Source organism: Cryptomeria japonica, unplaced genomic scaffold, assembly GCF_030272615.1.
Source record: "Cryptomeria japonica unplaced genomic scaffold, Sugi_1.0 HiC_scaffold_194, whole genome shotgun sequence".
Classification (NCBI taxonomy): domain Eukaryota; kingdom Viridiplantae; phylum Streptophyta; class Pinopsida; order Cupressales; family Cupressaceae; genus Cryptomeria; species Cryptomeria japonica.
In genome coordinates, this window is record NW_026729016.1 from 187,056 (window position 1) to 195,000 (window position 7,945).

Here is a 7,945-nt window from a genome sequence, read left to right on the forward strand (position 1 = left end):
GCACAGTCCCAACATTCGCCTTCCTGCACATGGCAGGTCATCGGACCCAAATTCCGACCTCGCGAGTATGCCTACATATCGAATCGGTCATCGGACCCAACTTCCGACTTCATCCATACCGTAGGGTCTTTGAGGTTGGCGCGGTGCGCTCAACCCGGGGAGTCGACCCAACGAAGCATACACCTCCCCTATATAAGCTATTTGTCCGATTCCCACACCTGTGTAGTTTGCACCTCCGATCAAGACATCGACCCCAACTTCCGAACTCGCCTCCAACGACCGAACCAGCGCCTTGGTGCGCACCTTGCAACGCACAGTGCCAACATTCGCCTTCCTGCACGTGGCAGGTCATCGGACCCAAATTCCGACCTCGCGAGTATGCCTACATATCGAATCGGTCATCGGACCCAACTTCCGACTTCATCCATACCGTAGGGTCTTTGAGGTTGGCGCGGTGCGCTCAACCCGGGGAGTCGACCCAACGAAGCATACACCTCCCCTATATAAGCTATTTGTCCGATTCCCACACCTGTGTAGCTTGCACCTCCGATCAGGACATCGACCCCAACTTCCGAACTCGACTAAAAAGACCGCACCAGCGCCTTGGTGTGCACCTTGCAACGCACAGTGTCAACATTCGCCTTCCTGCACATGGCAGGTCATCGGACCCAAATTCCGACCTCATGAGCATACCTACTAATCGAATCGGTCATCGGACCCAACTTCCGACTTCATCCATACCGTAGGGTCTTTGAGGTTGGCGCGGTGCGCTCAACCTGGGGAGTCGACCCATCGAAGCATACACCTCCCCTATATAAGCTATTTGTCCGATTCCGACACCTGTGTAGTTTGCACCTCCGCTCAGGACATCGACCCCAACTTCCGAACTCGCCTGCAACGACCGAACCAGCGCCTTGGTGCGCACCAAAAGTGCGCACTTTTGGAGGGCACTTTTGTGCGCTCCAAAGGTGCGCACTTTTGGAGGGCACTTTTCTGCGCTCCAAAGGTGCGCACTTTTGGAGGGCACTTTTTGGAGGGCACTTTTCTGCGCTCCAAAGGTGCGCACTTTTGGAGGGCACTTTTTGGAGGGCACTTTTCTGCGCTCCAAAGGTGCGCACTTTTGGAGGGCACTTTTTGGAGGGCACTTTTCTGCGCTCCAAAGGTGCGCACTTTTGGAGGGCACTTTTTGGAGGGCACTTTTCTGCGCTCCAAAGGTGCGCACTTTTGGAGGGCACTTTTTGGAGGGCACTTTTCTGCGCTCCAAAGGTGCGCACTTTTGGAGGGCACTTTTTGGAGGGCACTTTTCTGCGCTCCAAAGGTGCGCACTTTTGGAGGGCACTTTTTGGAGGGCACTTTTCTGCGCTCCAAAGGTGCGCACTTTTGGAGGGCACTTTTTGGAGGGCACTTTTCTGCGCTCCAAAGGTGCGCACTTTTGGAGGGCACTTTTTGGAGGGCACTTTTCTGCGCTCCAAAGGTGCGCACTTTTGGAGGGCACTTTTTGGAGGGCACTTTTCTGCGCTCCAAAGGTGCGCACTTTTGGAGGGCACTTTTTGGAGGGCACTTTTCTGCGCTCCAAAGGTGCGCACTTTTGGAGGGCACTTTTGTGCACTCCAAAGGTGCGCACTTTTGGAGGGCACTTTTCCTGTGCTCCAAAGGTGCACACCTAGGTGAGCACCTTCGACCACACCTTGTAGCACACCAAACTCTGACTTTCGACTTCATCCGCAATGCAGGGTCTTTGAGGTTGGCGCAATGCGCACAACCAGGGGAGTCGACCCATCAAACCCAACACCTCCCCTATATAAGCTATTTGTCTGATTCTCATACATGCGTAGCCTGCAGGAGCAATTAGGACATCGACCCCAACTTTCGGCTTCTAAACGAAAACAAGGTCTTTGAGGTTGGTGTAATGCGAACAACTAGGGGAGTCAACCCATCAAACCCAACACCTCCCCTATATAAGCTATTTGTCTGATTCTCATACATGTGTAGTCTACAGGAGCAATTAGGACATCGACCCCAACTTTTGACTTCTTAACGAAAACAAGGTCTTTGAGGTTGACGTAATGCGCACAACCAGGGGAGTCGACCCATCAAACCCAACACCTCCCCTATATAAGCTATTTGTCCGATTCTCATACATGTGTAGCCTGCAGGAGCCATTAGGACATTGACCCCAACTTTTGACTTCTTAACGAAAACAAGGTCTTTGAGGTTGGCGTAATGCGCACAACCAAGGGAGTTGACCCATCAAACCCAACACCTCCCCTATATAAGCTATTTGTCTGATTCTCATACATGTGTAGCCTGCAACAACGATTAGGACATCCACCCCAACTTCTGAATTCGTCTGCGTTGACCGCACCAAAGGTGCACGCCTTGGTGCTCACCAAAATCCGACTTCCGACTTCTTCTGCTATGCGGGGTCTTTGAGGTTGGCGCAGTGCGCACAACCAGGGGAGTCAACCCACCGAATGCAACACCTCCCCTATATAAGCTATTTGTCTGATTCTCATACATGCGTAGACTGCAGCAATGATTAGGACATCCACCCCAACTTTTGACTTCTTAAACAAGACAGGGTCTTTGAAGTTGGTGCAGTGCACACAACCAGGGGAGTCGACCCATCAAACGCAACACCTCCCCTATATAAAGCTATTTGTCCGATTCTCATACGTGTAGTCTGCAGCAGCGGTTAGGACATCGACCCCAACTTCCGAATTCGTTTGCATTGACCGCACCAAAGGTGCACGCCTTGGTGTGCACCCTGGAGTGCACTTTGGTGCTCACCTCGGTGCACACTTTGGTGTGCACCTCGGTGTGCACCAAAGGTGCGCACCTTGGAGCGCACCAAAGGTGTACACTTTGGAGCGCACCACATAGGGTCTTTGAGAGGTTGGCGCAGTGCGCACACCAAGGTGGGTGTTGAGGTGCGTGCCGAGGTGGGTGGGTGCTAGGGTGCGCTCCATGGTGGGTGCCAGGGTGGGTGCGTGCTAGGGTGGATTCCAAAGAGGGTCATAGGGTGGGTGCCAAGGTGGGTTGGTGATATAGTGGGTTCAAAGGTGGGTACTAGGGTGGGTTCCAAGGTGGGTCACAAGTTGGGTGCCAGGATGCGTGGGTGTTAGGTTGGGTGCCAAGGTGGGCTCCTGCGTGGGTGGGTGCTAGGGTGGGTTTCAAGGTGGACGCGAGGGCGGGTGCCAAGGTGGGTAACAAGTTGGGTGTTAGGATGGGTGAGTGCTAGAGTGGGTGCCAAGGTGGGTGGGTGCTAAGGTGGATGCCAAGGTGGTTCACAGGGTGGGTGGGTTCTAGGGTGAGTTCCAAGGTGGGTCACAGGTTCAGTGCTAGGGTGGGTGTCAAGGCGGGTGTCGAGGTGCCTGGGTGCTAGGGTGTGGATGCCAATGTGGGTCATAGGGTGGGTACTAGGGTGGGCTGCAATGTGGGTGCCAAGGTGGGTAACATGCTCGGTGGGTTCTAAATTGGGTGCCAGGGTGGGTGTGCACCCACCTTGCCCGAGGTGGGTGCCAAGGTGCCAGTGTGGGTGGGTGCTAAGGTGGATGCCAAGGTGGGTGAGAAGGTGGGTGATAGGTTGAGTGGTAGGATGGGTGGGTGCCAAGATGGGTCACAGGGTGGGTGCAAGGGTGGGTAGGTGCTAGGGTTGGTGTCAGGGTGGGTGGGTGCTAGGTTGGGTTCCAAGGTGGGTGCGAGGGTGAGTGTCAAGGTGGGTCACAGGTTAGGTGCTAGGATGGGTGAGTGCTAGGGTGCAAAGGTGCCAGGGTGGGTGCTAGGATGGGTCGATGCTAGGGTGAGTGGCAAGGTGGGTCCACAAGTGTCAAGGTGGGTGCCGAGGTGGGTGCCAAGTCGGCGACTGCTATGGTGGATGCCAAGGTGGGTCACGGGGTGGGTGCCAAGTTGCTAGGTTGGGTTCCAAGGTGGGTGCCAACGTGGGTGCTAGGGTGCGTGGGTTAAAGGGTGTGTCACAACGTGGGTGCCAGGATGGGTGCGCACCCACACTGGCCAAGACGGGTGCGGGTGCAAGGTTGGGTTCCAAGCCCGGTCACAGGCTGGGTGCTAGGATGGGTGGGTGCCAAGGTGGGCACCAGGGTGGGTGCACCCACCCTGGCCAAGGTGGGTCACGGGGTGGGTCCTAGGGTGGGTAACGGGGTGGGTACTAAGGTGCGTGCCAAGGTGGGTCATAGGGTGGGTGCCAAGGTGGGCACCAGGGTGGGTGTGCACCAACCCTAGCCAGGGTAGGTCACGGGGTGGTTGTCGGGGTGGGCGTCAAGGAGCCAAGGTGGGTGGCAAGTAGCCAAGTTGCGTGCCAAGGTGGGTGTCGGGGTGGGTGCCAAGGATCCAAGGTGGGTGCCAAGGAACCAAGGTGGGTGTCTGGGTGGGTGCCGAGGTGGGAGCCAGGGTGGGTCCCAAGGTGAGTGCAAAGGTGGGTGCCAGGGTCAAGGTGAGTGCCAATGTGGGTTCCAAGGTGCCAGGGTCAGGGTGAGTGCCAATGTGGGTTCAAAGGTGCTAAGTTGGGTGCGAGGTTGGGTGCGAGGGTGGGTGGGTGCCAAGGTGTGCTAGGTGGAAGCCCGGGTGGGTCGGCATCCCATGGGTGTCGAGTTGGGTGCCTGATGGGTGCTTCTTGTCAAGTTTTAGTCGTCGGGACTCATTTCGAGCCTTAGAGGTCGTTTCTTGTCCGGTTGCCCTGTCTTCGACCTGGGAACCCAATTTTGGTCCTCGGGTCCCATTTTTTTTTGTCTCGCATCCCACTTTTGGCCTGTGGCCTTTTCGGGGTCGATTCTCGTTTTGGGCATCAGAGCATGTTTCTTCTCCTAAAACCCAATATTTGTTTATTAAGTCTCGGAACACATTTTTGTTCTCGTGGACCCATCATGGGTCTTGGAACGCATTTGTGGTCCTTGGGTCCCATTTTGCATCCCGAAACTTGTGTTTTGGTGCTTGATCCCTATTTTGGGTGCCCACCTTGCACCAAGTGCGCACCCGGGGCAAACCGAGCGCCTTGGTGCACCGGGGCAAGATCGAGCGTGCACCCGAGGCGCCCCGAACATGCACCAAGGTGCACTCGGCCCACATGTGAGCGCAGGTCGTTGCGCCCGAGGTGGTGTGTGGGCACCGCGTTGCAGACGGGACACTGCACGCACACGACGCCCCCTCCAGGTGCACGCACGTAGGCCGGGCCGGGTGCACACCCGACGCCCTAGCAAGGTGCGCGCACCCGGGCAGGGCTCACACTTGGCGAACGGGGCGCACTTCGCGAGGGAGGGTGTGCACCTCGACGGGGGTGGGTGGCCGGGGTGGATTCGCACGTGGGTCGCGGTTTGCTAAGTACACACTGCGACAAGCTCATAACGGGTGCGATCATACCAGCGTTAGTGCACCGGATCCCATCAGAACTCCGCAGTTAAGCGCGCTTGGGCCGGAGTAGTACTGGGATGGGTGACCTCCCGGGAAGTCCCGGTGTTGCACCCTTTTTTAGTTTTTCGCCGGGCGTCGCAATGCTATTTGAATAAACCTTTTGCCCGTTTGCGTTCTCGTCGGGGCCGGGCCGGGCCGGGGTGCGCTGCCCGCACTACCGCGCGCGCGGGGGCGACACCGAGCGCGCACCCGAGGCGCCCCGAGCACACAGGCCACGGTGCAACCCGGGCGTTGTGCGCGCACCCCGGTGCGCCCGAGGTGCTGCGCGCGCACCCAGGTGAAATCGGTGTGCACCTCGGCCAGTGCGCGCTCGGTCGAGTCGCGCACGTTGGCCAAGGTGCACGGTGATGTTTCTTACTCTAAGGTTCCGCACCAGACGCCCGGGACAGGTGAGCGAAGCTGGGCGGGGCCGGGTGCGCGGCCGGGGCAGGTGCACGCAGCTGGAGAGAGCTTTGGAGCACACTTCGGAGCGCACCAATGATGCGCTCCATTCAAAAGTTTCCTGAAAAGGCAAAAAAAGTTGAGATTATAGAATTTCCCACTTGAGAGATTGTAAAAAAAAAAAATTTAAAATGAAGGAAACGCGGGTGCCAAGGTGTGCGCAGCCCAGCCAAGGTGTGCGCACCAAGGCGCCCACCCTGGCGAAGGTGCACGCAAGGTGCGCACCCGAGGCAAACCGGACAATTAACCCAACTTTCGACTTCGCGCGCACCTTGGAGCGCACTTCGGAGCGCTCCTTGGTGCGCACCAATCTTGGGCACCTCGGAGTGCACCATGGCGCCCACCAAGGTGCGCACCCGGGGCAAACCGAGCTCCGACTTCGTGCGCACCTTGGAGCGCACGAAAGGTGCGCACCATGGCGCCCACCAAGGTGCGCAGCCCAGCCAAGGCGTGCGCATCAAGGTGCGCACCCTGGCGAAGGTGCGCACCCGGGGCAAACCGAGCTCCGACTTCGTGCGCACCTTGGAGCGCACAAAAGGTGCGCAACCCAGCCAAGGTGTGCGCACCCCGGTCAAACCGAGCTCCGAATCGTGCGCACCAGAGGTGCACGCCATCGTGCGCACCTTGGAGCACACTTCGGAGCCCTCCTTGGTGCGCGCCGATGTTGCGCACCTCGGAGCGCACCCGGGGAAAACAATGCAATTAACCCGACTTTCGACTTCGTGGGCACCTCGGAGCGCTCTCGGGTTCGCACCTCGGAGCACACCGAGGTGCGCACCTTTGATGCGCTGCCTTCACCAATTTCCAGAAAAGGCAAGAAAACATTGAGAAGGTGTGCGCACCGAGGTGCCCACCCTGGCGAAGGTGCACGCGAGGTGCGCACCCGGGGCAAACCGGGCTCCGACTTCGTGCACGCCGCACCTTGGAGCACACTTCGGAGCGCTCCTTGGTGCGCACCAGGGCGCGCAACCCAGCCGAGGTGCCCACCCCGGCGAAGGTGCACGCGAGGTGCGCACCCGGGGCAAACCGGGCTCCGACTTCGTGCACGCCATGGTGCCCACCGCGGCGAAGGTGCACGCGAGGTGCGCACCCGGGGCAAACCGGGCTCCGACTTCGTGCACGCCGCACCTTGGAGCACACTTCGGAGCGCTCCTTGGTGCGCACCATGGTGCCCACCAGGGCGCGCAACCCCGCCGAAGGTGCACGCGAGGTGCGCACCCGGGGCAAACCGGGCTCCGACTTCGTGCACGCCGCACCTTGGAGCACACTTCGGAGCGCTCCTTGGTGCGCACCATGGTGCCCACCAGGGCGCGCAACCCCGCCGAAGGTGCACGCGAGGTGCGCACCCGGGGCAAACCGGGCTCCGACTTCGTGCACGCCATGGTGCGCACCGCGGCGAAGGTGCGCACCCGGGGCAAACCGGGCTCCGACTTCGTGCACGCCGCACCTTGGAGCACACTTCGGAGCGCTCCTTGGTGCGCACCAGGGCGCGCAACCCAGCCGAGGTGCCCACCCCGGCGAAGGTGCACGCGAGGTGCGTACCCGGGGCAAACCGGGCTCCGACTTCGTGCACGCCGCACCTTGGAGCACACTTCGGAGCGCTCCTTGGTGCGCACCATGGTGCCCACCAGGCCGCGCAACCCAGCCAAGGTGTGCGCACCAAGGTGCACGCGAGGTGCGCACCCGGGGCAAACCGGGGTCCGACTTCGTGCACGCCGCACCTTGGAGCACACATCGGGGCGCTCCCGGGTTCGCACCGGCGTTGCGCACCGTGGTGGGCACCTCGGAGCACACCAAGGTGGGCAGCGAGGTGCGCACCTTTGATGCGATGCCTTCACTAATTTCCATAAAAGGCAAAAAAAAAACGAGATTTTAAAATTTCCGTTTTGAAAGATAGTGAGAAAAAGGGAATGCTGGTGCCATCTTGAGCCCGCCCTGGTGCGCAGCCCAGCCAAGGTGTGCGCACCAAGGTGCCCACCCTGGCGAAGGTGCGCGCCCGGGCAATTAACCCAACTTCCAACTTCGCGCGCGCCAGGGTGGGAGCGCACCCAACAACCGGGCCTGGGAAGAGCCAATG

The 7,945-nt window shown here is 59.3% G+C and overlaps 1 non-coding gene across 1 annotated transcript; it reads left to right on the forward strand.

Moving 5' to 3' along the window:
• Positions 1-5,362: 5,362 nt before the first annotated feature.
• LOC131868080 (5S ribosomal RNA) lies at positions 5,363-5,481 on the forward strand. Its single transcript, XR_009366573.1, has one exon. It is a non-coding gene; the product is annotated as a 5S ribosomal RNA (ribosomal RNA).
• The last annotated feature ends 2,464 nt before the right edge of the window (positions 5,482-7,945 follow it).